The 25,238-nt window shown below is 36.3% G+C and overlaps 1 protein-coding gene across 4 annotated transcripts in view; it reads right to left on the reverse strand.

The window, feature by feature from the left end:
* LOC113240123 (uncharacterized protein CG3556) overlaps positions 1–19,537 on the reverse strand; it is a 231,470-nt gene extending 211,933 nt beyond the window's left edge. For all 4 annotated transcript variants that reach the window (XR_003311237.1, XM_026477349.1, XM_026477347.1 and 1 more), the window contains exon 1: positions 19,400–19,537. The gene's annotated coding sequence lies outside the window, so the exon portion shown is untranslated. The remainder of the gene's footprint in view (positions 1–19,399) is intronic.
* Between the last annotated feature and the right edge of the window lie 5,701 nt (positions 19,538–25,238).

Here is a 25,238-nt window from a genome sequence, read left to right on the forward strand (position 1 = left end):
AGTATACAGACTACCCAACTACTTAGGTACTGTAGAACTATCGTATCTTACGGATTGTGACTTTGTTAACAATTTGGAGTATACTGAGGTACTTAAAAAAATTCATTTGAGTACTATAAAGAATCAATACTAACTTAGATACCAAAATAAATGTAATTAATTTGTAATTAATATTTGCATACCAATTGCTGGCGCTGCACAGTTCATAGTACCGGCACGCAATGATGGCCGTTTTGACGTTTGTCCGCTCATCAACTTTCGTAACCAAAGGAGCTAATTGATGTACATTGTTGTCATTTGTGACGTGCAGTAAAATTAAAAAATACGGGTGCAGTGACAGTGCCCATAAGATCTTTGTCATTTAAAGCTCTGAGTGGCATTGCAACTGTTATGGATAGGCGTATCGCTTACCGCCAGGCCCGCTACTCGTCCGTCCCGTCATCGTCAGTCGGTATTATAAACTATTCTATCTGTACATATCACATGTGCTTGCGAATAAACAATCTTTATCTTCAATATAACAAGGAAAGTAATGAACAATTGAAACGAATCAACTGAATGTTATTCGTTCTTGATACAATTACTTTCATCCTAACGCATTAAAAGAACATAAAAAAGGAAAGCTTGGGCCTTTGTGAGGATATTTACTGAAACGTCCCTTATCGTCCCCCGCTGGTGGGGATTTCTGAATCATTGATTCCCGATAATTTATGTTTATTTATAGATTTCGTTTTTACAATACAAACATAGTACAGATCGTAACAGGTTAAATAGGTTTACATAAATTTAATTTTTTTATTATATTGATATTCAATTGCTTTTTTATGTGAAATTACTCCACTAGTTTGTTATAATTATTAATACAAAGATCGAACACCTAGAAAAAATTATTTCGATCCGGCCGGATTCGAACCGACGTCTTCTAGCAAACCGTGCTAGACTCTATGCCAACTAAGCCACCGAACGAACCAGTGGACCCCAAGAATTTTTCTATATGCTTGTTGTTGGATCTTTGTATTTAGTTTTCTACGACTTTTTAACCGTACCACGTAGTATTGTATTGAAAGTATCTACATTAGTTTTGATTATAATGGACTCTCCCTACCGACCCTTAGGGTATACGAGAAGAGCACCATAACCTTCAGATTTCTGACCCCAGATCAGCCAATGTATACAGAGTTGTCACAGATCGTTGTCACTGGCTTCATCCGGTTCTGAAGGGGCTAGTGCCTCGAGTGAGCCGCCCCGGATACACATGAAATACCCTCCCTGTTTTCCAGATAAGTACCGGGGCTGCAGGCCTGCTCACTTCCCCTTGTGCATTGCACAACTAATGGTTGCCACCGCTAAGCCGTCGACTCGAAAGTCGACTACCAAATTTTCGCATTTGTGGCGGAGTTGTAAGCACAATTTCACAGTTCCTAATAACTTAAGTGGTTGGAGGGACCGGAGGATATCTAGCTCATCCTTTACTAGCTCTCCGGACTGGTGCCGGAGATGTCGGTCGCAATGTCCTGCGATCATGTCATCTTCCGACTTAAAGGCAACTGACGTCCTTCGCGCGTCTCCTTGCCTTAGGCCCTCGTCTAGACCGCTACTAAGACGCGCTAGCCGAGTACTAGACAGACGCCCCGGCCTCAAACCACTGGAGCAGACAAACATGTCCATCTCTGCAGTTCACCACAAACCCCAGCGAGTTCATATCCAAGTCTGCGTCCATCAGAGACACCCGTGAAAGCATATCACTGGTGGAGGGCTTGGCCCGGATGCCCGCCATACCCTGATCAGAAAATCAGGCTTATCCTTAACGACCTCCAGGCCTCAAATTATGTTCTACAAAACATTTTTCTATACAAAAGAATTCCTATTTCTTTTCCCCATTTGAAACATAACAACTCGACATCATAGTAACGTAAATACGTTATTACATGATGACTAATTATAATTCTTTTATAAAAAACGGTCCTCTAAAAAGTTTGCCTATTCGCTTTCACTGTGTTCATTATTACGGTCGCCTCAACAACAAATGAAACGCATATGTGCTTCGGCAAAACGAACCATATGAGCCCAAACACAAGGCAGCTGCTGTACACTGTTGAACGGTGGTTCCTCTCATCTGTCTGCCATTTATCATCAGATCAGTTCTAGGTCATCATAACATTTTATTTCCACTGGAACTGCAATATGTGCACAGTTTTATTGAAATCAGTTAAAAGAAAGCGAGCGAAATTCACAAATCGGATACATCCCACTTGCGCATTGCATCTGATGCGTATACGTTCCAAATCCGAGACTATACATTTCTAGAAAACTCGGACCGACTTCGGAAGTCGCTTGTGTACTAAGTCCGATTCGAACCCGAGACAATAAGAATATCGTTTGTACACCTAGAGATAGAGTGATCCTTGTGACATTTCGGACCGTCATTTCTCGGATTCGGAACTAATCAGACACAGTGCGCAAATGCTCTAAGCGGTGGAATATATTCTTCAAATTTAAATGGAACCACTAGTGAGGCACCCTCTTTTCAACAAACAATGAATCATCGTAGTCGTATCACAAATTTCGGAGTAATTGTGAAAAAAACAACCTGGCTCAAACTAAATTACTACTAGATGAGATATAATCGATATTCTGATGTAACACGAGTAATAAATACTTAATTATACGGCCTACTTTACACCAGTGTTGTAATTTAAGAAGATATCAAAGGATAATATCGTTCCTGTCTACATTGAAAGTCGTAGCCAGGCCTAGTCGATATTGCCTGAGCCACTAGATATATCTACGGGGAATACAACAAAGTGAGATAGCGAATGAAAAATCAAAGCGAGATAACGAACAATACTACTAGGTACGAAATAAATTCAGTTTCACTTCAATATATTCACAATTCAGAGTGACGGGCCCAGTGGCCTCTGTGATCTATGCGATGTAAAGTTGAGTGGCACTGCAACTGCTATGGACAGACGTGTAGTGTCGCTTATCACCAGGCGCACGAATTCTAGTCACATCTAGTCACTTGGTACCATTGGGATTAGAGTTTCGTGTTTGACTATACAAATCTAGAAAACTTAGACCCTCTTCGGATGTCGCTTATGCACTAAGCCCGATTCGAAACCGGGAAAATACGAATATCGCCTGTACACCTAGAGATAAAATGACACTTCGGACACCTGTGACATTTCAGACCGTCATTTTCTCGGATCCGGAATTGATACGATACGGACGTAGTGCTCAAACGTTGGTACGTTAGGGTTAGTACCTTTCAAAACCGGAACACTGATTACTGACTTCAGCATTAGCTGACATTACTGCTTGGCGGCAGGAATAGATAAGGTGGTGGAGTTCGTCCAGAGTAGTGATGCTGGACGAACTCTTTCACAAGGAGCTTTACAGCGACTAATATTATTAATATGTACGTTATCGATTTATTTTAATATTTCACAAGTTCCCAAAATGAGTTAGTTATGGCAAAGAGGGCAGAATGATGTCATAAGATCTATGGATTATACAATTTACCACAGGCGGACGGTAGTAAAATACCTACTTCTATAAATGGGATAAAATAGAGGGGTGTTATCGTGAATCTTTTTCAAAACTCGAACCCAAGCGCGCGAAGGATCGACTCTGTGATACCCGAGTGCTGACGTGTGGGTTTATTGATCCTGTGTTTGTATACATGTCCTTTAGAAGCCACCGTAGATCGCATCGAGATTCTAATTCCAAGAGATGTTGTAGACGGGTATAATTATTTATATGAGCCATTTAAATCATCATTTATTTACCTCGTAAAACCACGAACACCTACAAAAATAAGTGACAACCAAAAATAAAACTACAAAAATTTGCTGACAAGCGGTAGGATTTATCAACTTTCGTCTCTGAGTGACGGCCGCAGTGCAGTGACTTTGAGATTTTTGCGATTTAAGGCTCTGAGGGACACTGCACTGTTATGGACAGGCGTGTTATTTATTATAGCTCTTGTAATGTTATCCATGGTGGTGTTTCATATAAATAAGTCTTCTTTTACTTATGTAAATAACGTAATAAATACTTTGTTACAAGAAACAGAAGTAAACTATAGTTGAAATATAGTTGCTTCTTTTTTGTAGAACTAAATAAACATCTAATTCGTCATTGTTCAGCCACTAACCGCTAGATGGCACCACATTGATTGAAATTTCAAAATCAAATAGTAACTCGCAATAATAGGTATTGAAATTTTAACTGTATACCAACAGGGCAAAGTTTATATATTAGCAGTCCACAATTTGTTGTTCTTTTTAAATTAGAAACTACAACCAATCATTATTAAGATTTCATAGTGATTCAAATTATGAATGTGTGAGTTTTGGCGACAGCGGTTCTGGTAGTAATTGAGGCTTAAGGTAATTCAATTGTCTTCTTTGTAATTGTCAAAACTCTTCGCACCACTTTTACAGAACTTGATTAAAATATCGTCTTTTAACTGCCCGTGACGCGGAAATGCAGCGAGATTGAAAGCCCTATATAGTCTGTCTTAACACGTGAAATGAGGTTATCGCTAATATTAACGACAAGAGATAAACTTTAAACGCAATTTAACGGTTAATTTACGTGTATATGACAACCCTTTGCGCAACATCTAAGTTTAATTAAGATACGTCTTGATAATAATGCTTGGAAATCAACCAACGCGTTTTGAACAGTATTATTATATATATAATATAGTATATTATTATTTTATAGATATTAAAAAGTGACATCATCAACCCCTAGCACGTCTCACTGCTGGGCATGGGTCTCCTCTCATGCGAGGATTTAGGTTATAGTCCGCTATGCTGGCCCAATGCGGGTGGGGGACAAACAAACTCAGAAAAACTCAGAGGTGCGGCTACGAATCTACGGCCTTTGCTTGAGAGGTGGTATGTTAAACCAAGGTTACCATTATTTTTTATAGAAAGACAATAACATTTTTAGGACAGTGACAAAACTTTCATATCAAATAAAATTTTGTCATACTCGGCATTAACGAAATTACAACTTCTTCCTATCCTTATCCCACGCTAGGTGGGGTCGGAACAACATGTATTTTTCTTCCACTCTCCCCTATCAGCCGTCATTTTTCTACTCACACCTTTGTTGTCCATGTCATCTTTCACACAATCCATCCATCTTAAATTGCCTCTGTGGCCGAACGGTTACCATGCCGGACTGCCACGCAGAGGTCCCAGGTTCGATTCCCGGGCCGGGAGAAATATTTGTATGACCTACATTTGTTTCTCTCGTGAGTTTGGGTGTAAATTGTGTGTGTCTATATGTGTGTCCATGGCACCCGCGACACAGGGTTTCCCTAGTGCGGGGCTATGTTGAGTGTGTGTGTTATTATTATTATTATTATTATTATTATCTTTCCTCTTATATCCCTCCACATTCATACCTAGCACTTTTCTCGTTACATGACATTCTTCCCTCCGTATGATATGTCCATACCACGCTAACCTATTACTCCTCATCTCCTCATTAGCGAAATTACATATACGGTGGCTTTATTGGGGTGGCGAAAAAGTCCGTGCGATATTAAAATATTAAAAAAAAACACTTGGCATTTTATCGACGTCAAGTCTTTAATTTAAAAAAAAAATTATTCGAAAGAAGAATTGCGTTGGGTTGGGAAACATTTTGCCATCTTTCGGGTAATTTTAGAATTCCCCTTTGCAAAAAATCCTGTCTTTACTTACTAAACTTTTAACACAGCTCTGAGTATCGTTTGATATCCTCTTTATTATCAATTTTAAGTTAATTCAAAGACCGAAACAAGGTAAAAGCCGAAGGAGTTATCATATACATATGTGTTCAGGCATTATCACGACGAACTGCGACACCATTACGATTCACCAGTTTTGGGCGGTTTTCATGAATTATAAATTTAAACTTTCCCGCCTATTCTGAAAATACGCGTCTATTCTTAAATGTTAAATTGACCAAAGATAGTAAACATGTAATTCTTTTTTGTGTAAAGTTGGCTAACGACAAAAACCGTACGGGCTTTTCGGCTTTACATCTATTTTGTCGCTTTCCTAAAAATTTTTCACCTCATAATAGCGAGAAAAATGATAGATGAAAGGAAAACAGTTAAACTATAACAAATCAGTTTTAATAAACAAAATTAGTAATCGTTGTCAATTTTATCTCCACAATAATTTGAATAAAACATACCAACGGATTTATATTACACAAACAATGTACGACAAATCGCGTAGTTGAACGTGTCATGATATTTTTTTCATCTAAAGAAAAAGTTTGGTTTACTTAAAAACCTTTTCCACGCTAGCGTGGAAAAAACGCTTTTGTGCGCAGATTTCTAATGAGAAAGAGCCTTGCCGAGCTAGTGAGGTGAAAAATACTTTGTCCTTAAATACAATACTGTATGTAATTTTGCAAAGAAGGAAAATATACCGTAATAAACGTGTTACAAATGGCGCAGATACATAATAGCATTCTACTGCCGTATGCCTACTCAAACAGGGCATCGCGATCTCCGTGACAATTTATCATAATTTTCCTCAAACCATTTACTGGCTGCCAAGATGAATTGGTGACATGACGTGAATGTATTCAAAATGTCTACGCGGAATTATATAAAGTGATAGGGGAACATTACTAGAATGTTAAGTGTTTTAAGAAATATCGATCTTGAGGCCTAGCCGCATTCTTCAGTATTCTGCTTACAAAATCTCCCTCGGAATCCAAAGCAACAACTTGCCATCTAAGCTCCAAACTACCGAATGGAAAGAATGGTCACGTTGTTCGCTTAAAACAGGTCGCAGTGGAATCGGGTGGTAATTGGGGTGCACGAAAGGAGCCTTCTTGAAATACGTACCTACCATTTTTCTTTGTACGTCTGGCGCACCCTTCAACAATCAGCGAGAACAATACGTCAATTGGCAAATCTTTTCGTGACGATGGCAAACATCCCTAATCCCTCAGTTTTGGGCTGGAAGTCCAACCATTGATACCATAACTAAATAAGGAAGTATTATTATGATTAGGGTGCTTATATATTCGCCTTTTTATTTCTGCTGCCAAGCTATAATGTGAGCATTACTGATTACACGACTAATTAAACATCACTCGATAAAAAACATCATAAAGTTCCGCAAAACTTTCAATTTTTTTAAATCAGTTTCATTCGATTGGAATTTCAATTAAATTTTCTCTCCCGTGTTCCGGAATGAAAACATCAAGGGCAATGAGCTTATTTTATATTAAGAGAAGTATATTTTGTTCTAAAAGAACAAATGCTTAAACACGGCGAAATGAATTTCTCCGCGTCTACCTCACACGCTTCAAAGCCTGCGCTACCACGATATCATTTCGCTTAAGAGATCGGCTCATATATCGAATCAATAACCTCTGCTCTTTTTCAATTCAATTTTTTCCCTGCCTAGATGACTGGCTTTATTTCAGATTTTTTTACAAACGAAATTAAGGCTATTTGAAAAATATATATCGTATACGATACGTGTTCTATTCAGTTCAGTTGATATAAAAAAAATCATTGCTGTATGTCAAGTACCTATTTAATACAGCGGTTTTCTTGTCAAATTTCGAGGTAGTTTGTGTTTATTTCTTTCGTGAAAATTTTTACGAATCGTGCTTTCACACTGTATAATAATCAGTGTATCCTCAATTTTACTATATATTTTTTTCCATACTTTCGCTGTTATGCGGTACTGGCTGTCTCTTGTTACATCTTCTGTTATATAATGTTTTAAGCAAATAAACGAATTACTACTATAATTATCGTTACGATAAAAAGAGAAGAAGAAAATTTAGAATCCGGTCCGATCGTAACGTTGAAACGTAAGTTTGTGTTATTTTTTTTCTATCGGAAAATTTTTAGAAATCGTGTTTTGTGTGCACATCGTTACTATCAGTCTATATACTCAATTTTACTACGAATTTCTTCCGAAGTGATTGATTCAATACTTTCACTGTTATGCGAAATCAACCAAAACCATTTGAGGTTGTATCGACTGTTAAACCCAAATAATAAATTACGAACAGGTCTCAAAGTAAGGAATTATATGAAGTTGGTGTATTACCAAGAAAATCTATCACTAAATCAATTTTCGTTGTACCAAAGTGAAAAACGTAGGTACCCAATATCTTCTTATGTACACATTGTGCTCATTGGCCCTTGTAGATTCAATAATCCACAAGGGACTTTAACTGGTCGAAGTCTTGCAAATATATTCCGTATTACGATATTGATGTTATAAGAAGTACCATAAACGAACGAAAATATTCCTTATTTTAATTTGTTAAGACGCAACAAATTCTCTGAAATTAATATGTAAAAAAGTTATTCAGAATGTGTAAAAAAGCATCCAGAACATTTAAATCATTTTTCATGTCAAGTGTATGGAAAAGTGATTGCAAATAGAGAAATATAGAACGACAAATTAAAATTTAACGGAAACTACCATCACGGCCGCGTTAGGCACTTTTAAGTTTGATGTTCATTCGAATAATACGGTAGATATAACTTTTAAACATATATTATGTAAGTTTGAAACTATAATATATTTAACAGAAACTGGCAAACCACGACCCTAGATTATTCATATCTAAATCAAGTCTGAATGTAATTAAGTCTAAGTAGTAAATATCTGAAATAGGTTCAAATTTAGTTTTCTCTGGAACGTTAGGCAGGGCTGTAATCTAACTTAAACTGAGACCGGAATCAGTATCCTCTGTAAAAACCTATTTTATCAAATTATAACCGCCATAATCTACACGAATATAATATAAATGATTGTACTATTCACAGTTTATCGTTTTCTTTCTATATGAAGGTAATAGAGTTCCACAACGTAGTATACTAAATCCACTTTTATTTATTGTATAATACACTTATACCAACTACTTTCCCGACGCTTTCTAAACGACCCTCTTAAAAGCAATAACTTCATTTGATCCCGCGTGACGTGGTCTGGAACATTTCTGTACAACTCAGTGCAATTAGACGTCCTCGTTTGCTGTCATAACATTTAGTTCATAGTCACTATTATTTATACCCGTAGTACATACATTTATTGGTTATACTAGACAATATATATAATATATAACCACCTGCATAAACAGGGTGTCTGCTTCGGGATTTAAGGGCACAATCAAGGCTGCTCTCACGTGTTCGTCATCTAGTTTTACATAATTTTTTTTTGTATTTTTAATTTACACTAATTTTTAATTAGTTTATTTTGTTTTTAATACTTACTTTTTTTAAATAGTAATTAATTCGTTGTTACTATTGTTATTTTTTTATTGGTTTTTTTTATGTTAGCTTTTTTTTATTTCATTGGATGAACTGTTTTATTTTTTTTTCTGTCGTGTCCACATTTGCGTGCCATAATGACCATTAATTGAGGCAGAATTTAGCATAAGCCTCTGCATCAGTGTTTCTACATTGTATAATTTAATTCATGTGGTGTTGTTTGTCCTAAAAATAAATAAATAAAATCACAATTTTTGCAGCGAACAATGGTTAAAATTTGATTTCGGTACTAGTAGGCCGACTGTCAAAATAAGAAGGCAATAACGCAATTAGCAATCACTAGAACGTCGTAATATTTCTAATAATTCAGATATTTTTGGCAAAGAATAACGTCTTTCACAATTCATCGATAAAACTGTCGACAAAAACAACATTATTATATTTAAAATTTTTTGGAACTAGCAACCTTGCGCATATGTTATTTTACTCCGACAGAAAACCAGACAAAAGACCGACTATAGTAATAGTAAGTCGTAAAAGTGTACAGCAGAAGAAACGTAAGTAAAATTAGATTTTAAATAGAAAACCACTCGTGACATCGGAATTAAACTATCGGATAAGTTAAAGTCGAATTTTTGTTTACCATGTTACGAACCAGTCTGTGGTTTAAGGACCATGAAATTCCGCGGCAGTGACTCGACGGAAACTGCACGCCAAAGCCCTGACAGCTCGGTCATTCAGTTCGGGTACGGGCGCAGGCGGCGGCAGCGAGCAACCCTCGTTTACTTCATTCTTATTAAAGAAATATCATGGTAGAATAAGAACAAACACAGATTTTTTTTATAACATCAAGTGACGGGACGAACAAGTCGTGCGCCTGATTGTAAGCTACACGCCTGTCCATGACAATTACAGTGCCACTCAGAGCTTTAAATTGCAAAGATCTGTGGGGCACCATGACACGTGAGTTGACAAGTCCCATGTGCATGTAATTTCACCAACACCCTTACCCTTCAAACACGGAATACAGTAATGCTGACATTACTGCTTGGTGGTAGAAATAGGTAAGGTGGCAGTACTACCCGGGACGAACTCTTTCACAAGGAGCTCTACTGCTATTTAATAGTTATCACGTAACAGACACATCACTCTCATGCAAAACCGAAAACACCTACGCTATAATAATCTACTAACTCTGACTAATAACACCAGGTGCTCACTACGCGGAAAAATTAACCTAAGCATCCGCTCACAGAGATGAAAATAAATGCGTAGTGAGGTACCGAATGTTGATACATGAAAGACTTGTACATGTATGCGGTAGGCACTTATCGCGGACCCTTGAGCGAGTGATGGAGCCCTGGGAACAAGTATGGTAACTCCATAAAAACGTCGCAGCGTGGCTTGTATGTGTAAGAACATTTGCATAATCTAGCGATGCACTAGCGTTGCATAACACTGGTCGTGTTATTTTATATGGAGTTACCCCACTTGTTTTATTCTACTATTATTATTGCACACTACATTAATGTCACTTTCTAAAGGTTCATCCACACTAACCATTACTGACGTAGTACTTAACGTCGCGGAATCTCATGATGAAAGACTGATTTTTAAAATATTTCGAGCAAAATTTTAGTTAATATAAAATTTGGTTTTTTATATTCTAAATGCGTAAGCCGAGCGATCCTTTTTGAACTAGGTTATCTTCGTAGCTATTCCAAATATCAGGGAATTTTCAATCATACCTAATTTAGCTATAAAACAGATACACAATTTGATAAAAATTTCTCAGATTACCAAATTGTTTTACTCATTCCATGGGCTCCCTTTTCCCCGAGGTTGTCATAGTAGCCTGAAACCAACGCTGACAATTTAGCGAATTCACGCTCCCTCCGGTATAAAATTACGACGCTTATTTACATTTTTAGGACACCGTGGTGAACGTGCAAATACCCTCTCTTTATATTCAACGTATACATAGGTTTTGTATAAATTAATTTGATTAGCATATGGAGATGGTATTGAATTTTAAGCCGCCTATCAAAAATTTCAGATAACGAAATCAGTATAGCAATATTTACCTAAAGTCTGTAACAGATATTAGTTTTCGCGATTACTATGCATTTGTTTTTTCAAACAACTCCTTGTGAAAGAGTATGTACAGGGAAATACTGTCACCTTACCTATTTCTACTACCAAGCAGTAATGTGAGCATTACTGCGTTTTGTTTTGAAGGGAATTTAAGTGAATACATTTAGATTTAAGTACAAGGTACCTTTTGGTCAACCAAAAGAGCATACTTTGAAAGTAATCTTATTAATAGTAACCTTATTGGTTCCAGAATCGAAGTGCTGGGCCGTCGTTCTTAATGAAATATGATTTCTTCTCCTTTTTTGTTCGTGGAATGGAAATTAACATTAACATACAAAAAATATCTGTTTTTACCTACGCGGCCGCTCGATCTAGGCGAAGCGAGCAAATAGAAAGCTAAAACGAGTCTATCTGTACTTGTTAATCACATTAATCATTGGTCGTAGTTTCTTATTTAAAAAAGATGAAATAATATCTGGATATGTGTTACAATCTAAACCTTACGTTGTTGACATATCGTTGAAAGTTCTATACCTTTTATTGCAAGTTACGACGGCTTGTCTTATTTTGCTTTTTGATTATATATTAAAATTGCATTCAATGTGCTGCTATCTAGCGGTAAATGGCTGAAAGACGAAGAACGATCGTCGTCTACGAGTAGCGTGAAAGATTAGAATCGTTTACATATTTATTTTTATATATTGAAACTATTATTACACAAATATATATTACGTATGTCAAAATAAAATGTGTCAATATCTATAAATAAAGTAATTTAATTAGTTTATACTTAAGCTATTTTATTTATTTATATATTTTAGCACACGTCAACAATCACACACATAGTTTATATATGTGTTATACTATTACACACACGTTATGTATGTATTGTTTGCACTCGAGTCCGTGCTTCACTCATATCGGGCTTGCTGAAAACTAGCGCTACACTGAATTACTTATATTAGGGGTTAAAGTATGAAATTGCCGTTTCGCACTGAAAAATTAAAACAATTTTTTTTAAGATTAAATATACTTGTTTAATCAAAGTTTTTTCCCTTGTTGTCTATACATTTCTGCCATGTAATCGGAAGGTCATTTAAACCTTTGCGATAGAAGTCTGGAGACCTGGACTCCACAGCTGTGTGAAGGGATTTTTGTACTGCTTCCTGGGAATTTTATTTCCATACAAAAAAAAATCAAATTGCGGGAAAAAATGGTAGTCGGTCGGGGCGAGGTCCGACAGAATATGTAGGATGATGGATAATTTATATCTGCAGGTCTTGTAGTAGTAAAACTGTTTCTCAAGCAGTGTGAGGTGTTGCGTTATCATAGAGCAATAAAAGAAGAAGATGAAGATGAAGCTGTTTTGCTGCGAGTTCCGTCGTCATTATTCAAACGCCATATGTCATATTGTGGGTATGCTAACATTAAACCATGACGTTTCGTGGTAGTTTGATACGGATCGGCTTCCATCATTACCTTCAATTCAACGTTATTTACATTTGTGACTGGTCTTCCTCGTGGTTCTTTCTTCAAGTCGTAATTTGCCGTATTGCCGGCGTTTGCCGTATTTGCGTATGCTGTATCCTCTCCAAATACAGCATTGACAGTTTCTGCTACGTTAAGTCCATGTGGAAATTCGTATTCGAATATTAGGTACTCAGATTTTCGCTGTATCCATCTTCACGTTAAAAGCTGAATGTAAAAACAATTGAAAGTCGAACAATCAAATATCATGTTTTTTAAGTTAAGCATGTTTTACTTTTCGTGTGAAAAACGTTTCACTCTGAAATCGGACACCATACAGGTTTAATTTTAATTTAAAGTGGCCAGTAAAATAAATCGGCAATTTCATATTTAAACCCCTATTATTATTACTCGTATATAATAATAACGTAAAACGTAATGCGTAAAACGTAATGTTATAACATTAAAAACTTAAAACTATAACATAATACAATAAATAGACAGAGATAAGTAATTTGCACACAAATGCAATTTACTTTTGATAATTTCACATCACAGTTAACACAATAGTAATTGAGTGTCGCGGCGCACACAAACGGGACTTTCTCAGCATTTTGCTATGCGCAGGTTATCCTACCTATAGCGCTAGTTTTCAGCAAGCCCGATACGAGTGAAGCACGGACTCGAGTGCAAACAATACACACATAACGTGTGTGTAATAGTATAACACATATATAAAGTGTGTGTGTGATAGTTTTTAAGTTCATTCATGTGTGTCTTGGCGAACACATTAAAGTTTTCTTATTCTTATTATTCTTATTCTAAGTATGCATAGTTGTGCCTTTTTTCGTTACTAGGGCAGTATATGTGAACACATTTAATATACAAGCCACGACACTTTAAACTGCACGACTATCTGTCATCACGACATAATGGGAACGCGCCCAAAGAGTGTTGATGAAATTACAAGCATATGGGACTTGTCAACTTATGTCTCAGGGTGGCAGGTGCAGTGGCCGCAATGCCACGGGACGAACAACTCGTGCGCTTGGTGGTAAGCGACACGCCTGTCCATAAGATCTGAGAGCCACTCCCATTGCGCTGGTATATCATATTCTGCTTACATATAAAGTAATAACGCACTGACTCATAGAAGACCTTATATTACTGGCGCCATGAACTCACGAGAGAAATAAATATAGGCCATACAAATATTTCTCCAGGCCCGGGAATCAAGCCCGGAACCTCTTGCGTGGCAGCCCAGGATGGTAACCGTTCGGCCACGGAAGTAGTCAAATATATGTTTTAATAGTATTTATTATGTGTATTTAGGAAGATATTCTTTACATGTAGTAGAAATTGGTACAAGAAATAAGGCCACCCATTAATTTACTATATTTTTATATTTAAGGCACTGTTCTGCGACTGTAATATTATGCTCAATAAAGATTATTTTTCATTCATTCATTTTCATACATTATTATTTAAGTAGGTGTGTGCTGTGTGTGTAATGTGGATTATTATATTTTTAGTGAAATTACAGGCACATGGGACATGTCAACTTATGTCGCAGGGTGACTGGCACAGGGCTCCTTGTGAAAGAGTTCGCCCAGGGAAGTACTGCCGCCTTACCTATTTCTGCCGCCAAGCAGTAATGCTAGCAATACTGTGTTCCGGTTTTGAAGGGTAAGGGTGCTGGTGAAATTATCCGCTCACGCGATACATGCGGCCGTGGACGCATACCACACCTAGAGGTGCCGGTATCGAAGTTTTAACGGGTAAAAGAACTAATATTAATTGCTATTTCGGTAACTACTCTAGCAAACCATAAAGTTTTAATGCTTGGGTCTGTCATTTAAAAAAAATAAACAACTCAAAAATACGTCACGACAATCGTGTGAGTGTTATTGTTTGGGCTGGTGATTTCGGTGTTTATTTATTGAAAACATACCGTAAGTAGCGTTTTTTAAGTTTACCCTGAATATAAATGTTTATAAACTATACCTACTTTAAGGATAATTTCATGGTAAACGAACCACTCAAACGGAATATTATCATATTTATCCAAGTACACCAAAAATTTCATTAGTGCTTTTTAAGTGCCGGATTTGCGGTGTATTACTGCATTTTATATGAGATGTTTTTGTTGGTAGTACGGAGGCTATTTATTTAGCAATGCAGAATAATAATTATTATTTATAAATACTTGTATTTAAACTAATTGCTTTTCTTATTTGCGAAACCAGATAGCCGCCATTTTGCGGTAGGTTTATCCAATCTTTTAAGGGCCGTGTAGGTGGGGGTAGCGCATCGCGTGAGCGGTTAAAGGCACGTGGGACTTGTCAACTTATGTCTCAGGTTGGCGGGCGCAGTGGCAGTGCTCCTCAGATCTTTGCGATTTAAAGCTTTGAGTGGCACTGCTACTGTTACAGACAGGCGTGTCACTTACCACCAGGCGCACGACTTGTTCGACCCGTCACTAAGTATCATAAAAAATCTATAATAATATTAGGGGTTAAAGTATGAAATTGCCGTTTTATTGCAATAGGTTCTTTGAATTTTCATAGAATCTTCATGGTTTGAGGTTTTCGAATGAAACTTTTTTCAAATGGTTTCTGTGATTTTTTTTTTAAATTTGAAACATTTGAATATCGACTTTCAATTGTTTTTGTTATTCAATTTAGACAAGAAAGATGGATACTGCGAAAATTCGAGTGATTTTTGAATACGAGTTCCGACGCGGAACTAACGCGGCAGAGACAGCCCGCAATATCAATGCTGCGTTTGGAGAGGGGTCTACTAATGAACGCACCGTGCGATTTTGGTTTAAACGCTTTCGTGATGGAAATTTCGACTTAAAGAACGAGCCACGAGGAAGACCGCCCACACAGGTGAATAACGATGAATTAAGAGAGATAGTGGAAGCCGATCCTAGTCAAACTACCCAGGAATTAGCGGCATGATTTAACGTTACCTTACCCACAATATTGACTCACTTGCGTCAAATCAATAAAATAAAAAAATACGAAAAATGGGTGCCTCATGATTTGACTGATCTGCAGAAAGAAACGCGTGTTGAAACTTGTGTTGCCTTGTTGAACCGGTACAGAAATGAAGGAATATTGGATCGAATTGTAACATGTGATGAAAAGTGGATTCCTTATGATAACCGGAAAAGAAAAATGCAATGGCTGACCCCAGGTCAAATGCCACAACAGTGTCCTAAAGCAAAACTTACCAATAAAAAGGTAATGGTAACTGTTTGGTGGTCTCAGCATGGTGTTATTCACTATAGTTTTCTCCGATCTGGTCAAGCAATAACGGCAGATGTCTATTGTGCCGAACTCCGAACCATGTTGACAAAACTAGCAGTAAAACAGCCCCGACTCATGAATCGATCTTCACCATTATTGCTCTACGACAACGCGAGACCTCACACAGCACGAGAAACCATTTTGACCCTTCAGGAACTGCAGTTAGAAACCATTCGTCATCCTCCGTATTCACCAGACCTTGCTCCAACGGACTACCATTTTTTTCGTGATTTGGACAATTATCTACGTGACAAGAAGTTTTCTTCCCAGGAGGCAGTACAAAATGCTTTCACACAGTTTGTGCAGTCTAGATCGTCGGTGTTCTATCGCAAAGGCATTAATAACCTTCCCATTAGATGGCAGCAATGTATAGATAATAATGGCAACTATTTTGATTAAATAAATTTGTTAAAAATTTAAAAAATAAACAATTTAGATTTTCAGTACAAATCGGCAATTTCATACTTTAACCCCTATTATAAAACGCCTAAATGGTATCCTCTATTATGAGACCCCATTAACGTTTCATGCACCTCCTATTTTTTTCGCTGACATGGACGGCTTGTAAAATGGAATGTACCTTTGGGGATAAATATTGAACCACTTTGAGAATCATCGTTCTAGAGGCAAGGGTGGTTTTAACTATCAATCCATATACCGATATTATGCATGCGTAAGTAATTCTGTTATGTTTGCACGCCAAAATTCTGAACCAATATTAATTAAGTTTGGTGTAGAGATAAACGGAACCTACAAGAAGGATATTGGCTCCTTTTTGCTACTGTTTGTAAAATTAATTTTAAAAGAGGTGAAATAGAAAACTATGAAAATGTTAATTTTAATACAAAGATCGAATACTTAGAAAAACTTTCTTCGGTCCGGCCAGATTATGCTGCGCTATGCCAACTAAGCAATGGAACGAACCAGTGAACCTCACGAATTTTCTATGTGCTTGTTGTTGGATCTTTGTATTTGGTTTTCAACGACTATTTAGACGTAGAAAGTATTTCTTACTTACTTTACAGCTACCAGACTTGGCTAGAGATGTCGCTATTAACTCCTTATTAAATTTCTATTGAATTGATATTCAATTATTTTTTGTGAAATTACTCCACCAGTTGTTATAATTATTAACACAAAGAACTTAGAAAAAATACCTTCGATCGGGCCGGATTCGAACGACGTCTGAAAATTGACGTATGAACATTTTTAAGAGTATAGTGCAGTAAACTCGCGGCACCAGCTAGTAATATTTCTTTTTTTTTAAATTTTATATTATTCAGATACACTTTAAGAACTTAATCTAGAATGTTGAACAAATACTTGTACGTACAGCGTAATTATGCGAAGTGTAAACATATTTGCGTAAGGATTACAAAAAAAAAGAATAATTGTACCTTTTTTGTAAAAAAACCGACCTCAAATGTTCGTGGAATAACTTCGATTTGCCAAGTTTTATTGAAATCGGTTACCGGAAAGTGTGTGAAGTGTGTGTGTTAAAACACTTCTCACTTTTTGCAAGCTTAAAACTAATGCAAATAAAGATATTAATTTGACAGTATTAATGAGACGACGAGTCGAAATATTTGAGAAAATTGATATAAATTCTACAAAGTTTGTTGTGGAAAAGATCAATGTGACCTCCTGATTATAGTAGTATTAGTAAATCACTGTATTCGGGACATTCACGGGGTTATAACCCCGAATGTCCCGAATACAATAATGTATTATTAAATAATATAATATAATATTGAATAATAAAATAATTAAGAATGTATTATTTGGATAAACATTTAACATAATATTGATATGAACACAATATGATATTTAAACGAAATAAGGTTTTTGAAGATCGTCATCATTGTCAACCTTTTATACATCCCATTGTTCGGCACAGGTTTCTTGTAAGGAAAACATTTTCTTTTTGATAAAGAATTCTCGCTACAATGAATTGAATTCCCACTACAATGAAATTCCAGATACGGAATATCGAGGAATAATAATATTGATTTTACCGAGAACCGAATTTAAAGCGTACAGTTTTAGGTGTTGATATTCTAAATTACTATGGTGATAGTGACAGAATTAATTAATTTCGACGATCTTGTTTGGCACGATGTGGTCTATGTGCGGTCCCGGGTTCGACTCCCGAAAGGACCAATTTGGAAATTAACTTTTATAAATTGATTCAGGTTTGAATGTTTTGTGTATTAACCTGAGACCACGTAATCGATGTGGTTGTTTGGTATCACATTAGGAACAAAGACGCTGACCACAACTAGTATTATAGAAAGTAAATAAAACTACACTTGCCTTTCAGCTCGTCCCACTGCTGTGCACGGGCCCCCGCCCATTCCCGATCCCATTTATCTGTAAACTCTAAAAAAATACCAGGGCACCATAAATAATAAAGCATAATCCGCGCTATGAAACAGTAGAAGTAATATAAAATACGAAGTAATATGTTTCAGGCAAAAGACACAAAGAGGATTACCAGACTTAATATATTTAAATCAAAAGTATATAAAACGTATAAATTTCATTCGTAATGAACCAACTAATTAGGGCTATCTACGCAGAACATAAAATCCTAAATTATAAAGTCCCAGTACACTATATTTATGACCCTTTAAAACCAACAGAGTCACCTTTATGATACCAAGTGGCGGGACGAAAAAGTCGTGCGCCTGGTGGTAAGCGACACGCCTGTCACTCAGAGGTTAAAACCGCAAAGATCTGAAGACAAAGTTGACAAGTCTCACATGCTTGTAATTTTACCAGCACCCTTAATCGTTCAAAACCGGAACGCAGTCATGCTCACATCACCGCTTCGCAGCAGAAGTGGATAAAATGGGACTTCTTCCCTGGACGAACTTTTTTACAAGGAGCTCTACTGCTACAAAAATATTGCAACTTGCTAAAGTAACGACGTTTTGAATAGTACCAATTTAAAAATTCGTACCTAAAACTGGACCAAAATCACAGCTGTAATAAAGTATAAACTCAAACTCAAACTCGGACAAGCTATATTTAAGTACATACAGATCGTTTTTTAAATGTCCATTCTAAACTTCAACTTTTTTAATAAGGCCTCTACGGACGAGAGGGTAGGATTAACTAGCAAACTTTAGCGGTAAAACGGAAAACGTCCAACTGGCAATCATTTGAATTCGCAACGAAAACAGTCTGAAAAAGAAATGAATATTTTGTCTATGCTTAAAATCTATCAATCCAAAACATTGACTCAAAATTAAAAACTCACCTCAACTCCTTAACGCCTTTCAAAAACAAAAATATAAGCACAGATTTCAAATATTTAAAATTCTATAGAGAATAGAAACAAAAGAAACTTCGTAAAAATTTTCGAACACTGCGGTACGTCCGCCCGCGTCGAAAGACCGGCAACGACTGAAGTATGAAACGCTTTTCGAAATTTAGAGGGTTGTGTGCCACCCCTTGATGCATCCCTGTATATATTTCACTAGTCCTTCCACACCTTTTAATAAGGCTCTTTTTCCTTCAAACGTAAATATTTACTTTTGACTTTCTTGCTTTTAAAGTAATCATTTTGTGATATAATAGAACGGGACTACGTACTTTTGTTCACACTAAAATGGTCCGAATTTGTTTCGGGTCTAAAGCCTAGATTTGTGTGCATGTGTTAAGTGCCTAAGTTGTATATTTAGAGGTGTCATACGTGGTCTATACTTCGTCCACGTTACGGTGATAATTGACACCTCATTTGTACCAAAATAGTCTGGCACAATATTTCAGGAACTTGTTTGCTAAATTAAATAGATTTTGGTTGCATTAAAGTCAAAGACAGAATATGTAATTTATTTTTAATATTATAATGAATTGGCAAAATGCCTGTGCGATTTTTTTACGTACGAAAGCACTTATTTTTGCATTTTGCGACTAGCGAACTTTAAATTAAAAAAAACTTCTTTCTGTTAAAATTAGCGCACTGTTTAATAATAAACGAGATAGGTAAGTTCATACTTCGTTAAAAACGCTCAGAAGTTGGGAATAGTGAAGGTTGGGAAAGAACATCAAACTACACACATCTTTTACAAAGCCGTCAAAAATTATTTCATTTAGATTGAGATGCGTTACTTCATCCATCGTATTCGCCTGACATAGCTCCTTCAGATTTTCGTTTGTTTCGGTCTTTAAAACATCAAATGACGCTTAGAGCTGAACTTGACGAGTAAAGACGGGAATTTTCAAGAACGGGAAATTTTAAAACATACTGGAAGACTGGTTTTTGTAGGATGGCTAGTGAGGTTAGTAGTCACTTAGACAGTGACCAAGACTCCAGTCTCTTTCGTCCCATTTTACCACAATTAATTTGGTGCCTTTAAAGCCCAATTGTGTTTCAAAAAAATCATTAAATAATAGAAATAAATACTGAAATCTCTATAGATATCGTGTGTCTTTAGGACACGTGATGTGTTAAACTACTGGATCGATTTTGACGTCAAGTATGACGTCATAAAAAGGTAATAATACTTAGGTTGGTTGATCTTGGTACGTTACCGAAAACATATTTATGGCAGCGCATTGTTATTATAGCACCTCGTGCAATAGGTTTGATCCGTAAGGAACAGATAATCGTCTAAGATCTTTATATATCGGACGTAGTTTAACGTTTTGTTGAGTCGTTCAAAATCCCGTTATTTTTGCAGCGGAAAACTGTACGAAGTAAGAATTATATTTAAGAAAAACCCTACATTTCTCTTTTGTTCATTCTGCGGTAAAAGTTTTGTTTTTAACGTAAAGGTTGTGTTATTACAATGGCTCTACTTCAGAGACACGTGCAAATACATTTCAAAGAGACTTGAATAAATATTATTGATACAGGAATTGAACATCCCCCCATGATCAGTACTAACTACGGCAAGAAGACGATAGGTTTTGAAGAATTGCAAATCGTTAACAAACTGCCCTCAAATGTAAGGGATGCGGAGTCATTTTATTTATTTAAATCAAAATTGTATAAACATTTTAATAACGACAATTCGCTATTGAAATTAAGAGTTAATTTGTATAATAATAAAGTAAATTTGTATCCAATGGTAGTATTTCATTGTGTAGTTTGTACCACGGCTTGGACTGGAGTATTGTTAATTTACTGATTAGTTTTTAAGTCCTCATGTAGGTGACAATTGTCTTAATGAGAATAAAGTAATTATTAATACAAATTGGAACACTTAGAAAAAATTCCTGCGCTCCGGCCGGATTCGAACCGACGTCTTCTAGCAAATCGTGTCAGACGCTATGCCAACTCAGCCACGGAACGAACCAGCGAACCTCACGAATTTTTCTATGTGCTTGTTGTCGTGTGTTTGTATCTGGTTTTTCAACGACTTTTTAGCCATAGCGCCATCTATGAGAAATCTATGAAAGTATTTCGTCTCCCAGTTAGATACCTTTACAGCTACCAGCCCCGACTAAAGATGTCGCTATTCACTGTATTAAAATTTTCATTGAATTGATATTCAACAATTTATTATGTGAAATTACTCCGCTAGTTTATTATAATTATAAATACAACGATCGAACACTTAGAAAAAATTCCTTCGATCCGGCCTGATTCGAACCGACGTCTTCTAGCAAATCGTGCCAGACGCTATGCCAACTTAGCCACGGAACGAACCAGCGAACCTCACGAATTTTTCTATGTGCTTGTTGTCGTATGTTTGTGTTTGGTTTTTCAACGACGCTTTAGCCGTAGCGCCATCTATGAGAAATATATCTAATATAATTATAATAAAGAATAAAGTATCTTTGAACTCAACAAACACAAAGAAAAATTTCTTACATGCAATTGGACTCTACCCAGCGTCTGTCGCCTCAACGTAGCATGTGGTGAAATTATAGGCATAAGAGACTTGTCAAATTATGTCTCAGATCTTTGCGATTTAAAGTTCTGTGTTGCATTGTAACTTCATATGTAAAGGCATGTATCTTAACACCAGACGCACGATACCACTTGGTTCCCAAAAAAAGCAACGAGGCGAATCGAAAGAGTTTTTCTTTGTATTTCTTCGATTTTTGTATATTATTCAATAATAATAGCAAATGTAGTATTTTGATAATAAAATAGATTAATATTATGGTAGTAATAACTTCAGTACAAAGTACTAAAAAAACTGACCACAAAAGATCGAGGAATTACATCTATGTGCCAAGTTTTATGGAAATCGGTTACTGGAGAGTGCGCGAAACCGGATTCATTCCCTAGTTTGCCACTCTTAGAGTTACTACGAGGTATCTTCTTTTCAACAAAAAAAAAGAATCATCAAAATCGGTTCATAAATTTATTAAATTAATTATAAATAACAAGGAGTTATTGCATAACATACATACAAAAAAAAATACAGTCCAATTGAGAACCTCCTCCTTTTTTTGAAGTCCGTTAAAAACATCATGATGTTCAAGCATTAGAATTACATTAAAACTTACGGGTGGATAGAAATCTTTTCATCTATAATTGTTTGGGAATTTTAATAATACGTACGCCGTATATAAAGCTGTTATTTATAAAGTGGGAGGGGAGGCTTTTGAACCGCGAGTCGATAGACGATCCATTTCGTTCCTAAATTAGACAAGCCTCGGGTTTGTGCTGGAAGCTCTGAAATTATGTACTGTGTGAACTGAAACCGTCTAAAAGAAACCTCATAATAAATAACAGCTGGTTGCTGTAGTAATTAGGTAATTTAGGAGCACCTTGTGAAAATGTTTAGCAAAGTACAGCCGTACCTTTTTCCACCGCCGAGCAGAGAACATTACTGTGTTCCGCTTTTGAAGGGTAATAGTGCTAGTGATATACAGTCCCATAGGATTTGTGACCTTATGTCTCAGGGTTACGTGACATTTAAAACTCTGAGTGGCACTGCAACTGTCGCTTACTTTGTCACTTGGTACCATAAAAAATGCTTTGTGATCGCCGTGTTACTGTAGTACATATGTACTTATGAATGTTCGCTGAGGCGCGCATGGATGGCTTCAGCGCCATAGTGCGGAAACGGGTGCTCCTTCAAACGGTGGTCGAGATGAACGAACACTATGTCAATGTCATTTAATTTGTTTGAAAACTATTCTGCCAAATCATTACTGCGCTCCGATTGGCCAGCCCGATTTCGACACAATTGTTTTACTTCAAACCGACCAGTTTGACTTGAGCTTTGCTATAATGGACGATAATTTAATAATTGACATATTTAACATTTAATTACCGATGAAAAGTGATTTCGTTTATTTTGTAATTAGATGTTTTGCTGTTTTTCCCACACCCCGAATGGAACAGCCCCCCATAATTAGAGATTATCTTTATTACAATAAATACAGAATATTTTTGGAATATACGGAAATGAATACACAGGTCACTTGTTGACCCTGTACTATTTCAGCTTTCTAATTTGTGATTTCAGTGCAAACGATAGTTGATATTTAAAAGTGATATGTCCCATTTTCCTGATGAGTTGCCAGGGATGGATGGCCCTTATTTCGTCTCTATTTCTGGTTATTTACTCGATGATTAATAATCATATTTATAAGCTACATTATGACGATACGACCTCCTCCATCGTCATCCCGCCTTTTTATTACCTTTGCTCTGTTTCCTGGCCACTTGTTTTCAAATTTTGAATCGTTCTTTAATTCCTCTACCTCCTCATTCTCACTTTGTCTCGTTACGTCGTCACTCACTACTTAAAGTCTGAAACGAAGACTCCTACTCGCCTTTACCACTAATTTTGTACCGTTTACCAGTTTCCGATTTAAATCACATAACCTATCTAATACCTTTAAAATCAAGTAACCTAACTATAATATTTGTAAATAATACCTCTCTTTCGGGGTAAGTTCTTTATTGTCTCACACATGTTTCGTAGTATTGAAGTAGGGAGTGTTTTTTTAATATTGTACCTGTTTTTTTCTACTATTTTTATTGTTACAGCCTTTCTTCCTTTCTTTACCTTTACTTTATACAATAAATTCATGTGGACCGAGTAATCTATTATTTATTTATTTAGATGCAATATATAAATAAACAGTTCACAAACCATGTACAACACTACAACACTCTTTAGCTTGGAACAGATGACAATAAAATTGTGCATAACATTGAAGTGAAATAGATATAGTAAGATATTCTATTTAAAAATGAAAATACACGCTTATAAAATTAAATAAAAAAAGAGAAGTTTTAGCCAACCATTAATTAAAAATCTATACAATATAAGCAAAATGAACGCATCCTGAACCTAATTTTGAGACCTCATAGACGCTATAAACGATTTTAAAGATTAGTGGAATATATCTACCACATTGCTAACCTTAATATAATTCCTGCACATACGAAACAACGGATCATTGTACGACATGTTGTGTGTTGTTAGTGGCACATAAAAAAGATTTTGCGTGCGGTAACTTCCAGTTATAATACCAATCTGATCTAACAATTCACAAGCATCCCAGACAGAGTTAACCAATTTATATAACACGGCAAAGCTGTGCGACGAACGCTACTGTCTAAGGTGTTAATTTTAAAATACCTTAACCTATCTTCATATGATGAAAGTCTACTTCTTAAACTCAAAAAGTGCTTAAATGTCTCAAGAAACGCTTCTGTATAGATTCGATTCTACTTTTATGTCATAATTGACAGTTTACAACTATTTCAACCTGTCTATTCTTTGGTCGGGACATCGGGTTGTTTTAAATACACCGCTTCCAAGGTGTAGAATGATCTTCCCCCTGTCCCCCCTGCCCTGTGAGTCTCGTCTGTGCGAGACTGTCATATTTTGTCATTACATAATTTCCATAAGAAATGTTTAAATAGGTTATTTATTGTCCAGGCTAACCTTAGAGGTAGGTATTGTAGTGTAGTGTGTGTGGATAGTGTGCTGTGTGTAATAGTAATATTTATATAGAGATTCCTGTGTGTGATAAGTATTTAACAACCGGCTTGAAATCTTAGAACTACAATGATAATACGTTAGTTACGTGTTAGTTCTTCTTCTATTTATGAACATGGCAGACTGTAGAAGAATATCAGCGGGCGGCGCTGAGAAACACTCCGCCATTGTGCTGAG

This window comes from Hyposmocoma kahamanoa, unplaced genomic scaffold (assembly GCF_003589595.1).
Source record: "Hyposmocoma kahamanoa isolate Upper Pololo Valley unplaced genomic scaffold, ASM358959v1 120, whole genome shotgun sequence".
In the NCBI taxonomy this organism is placed as follows: Eukaryota; Metazoa; Arthropoda; class Insecta; order Lepidoptera; family Cosmopterigidae; genus Hyposmocoma; species Hyposmocoma kahamanoa.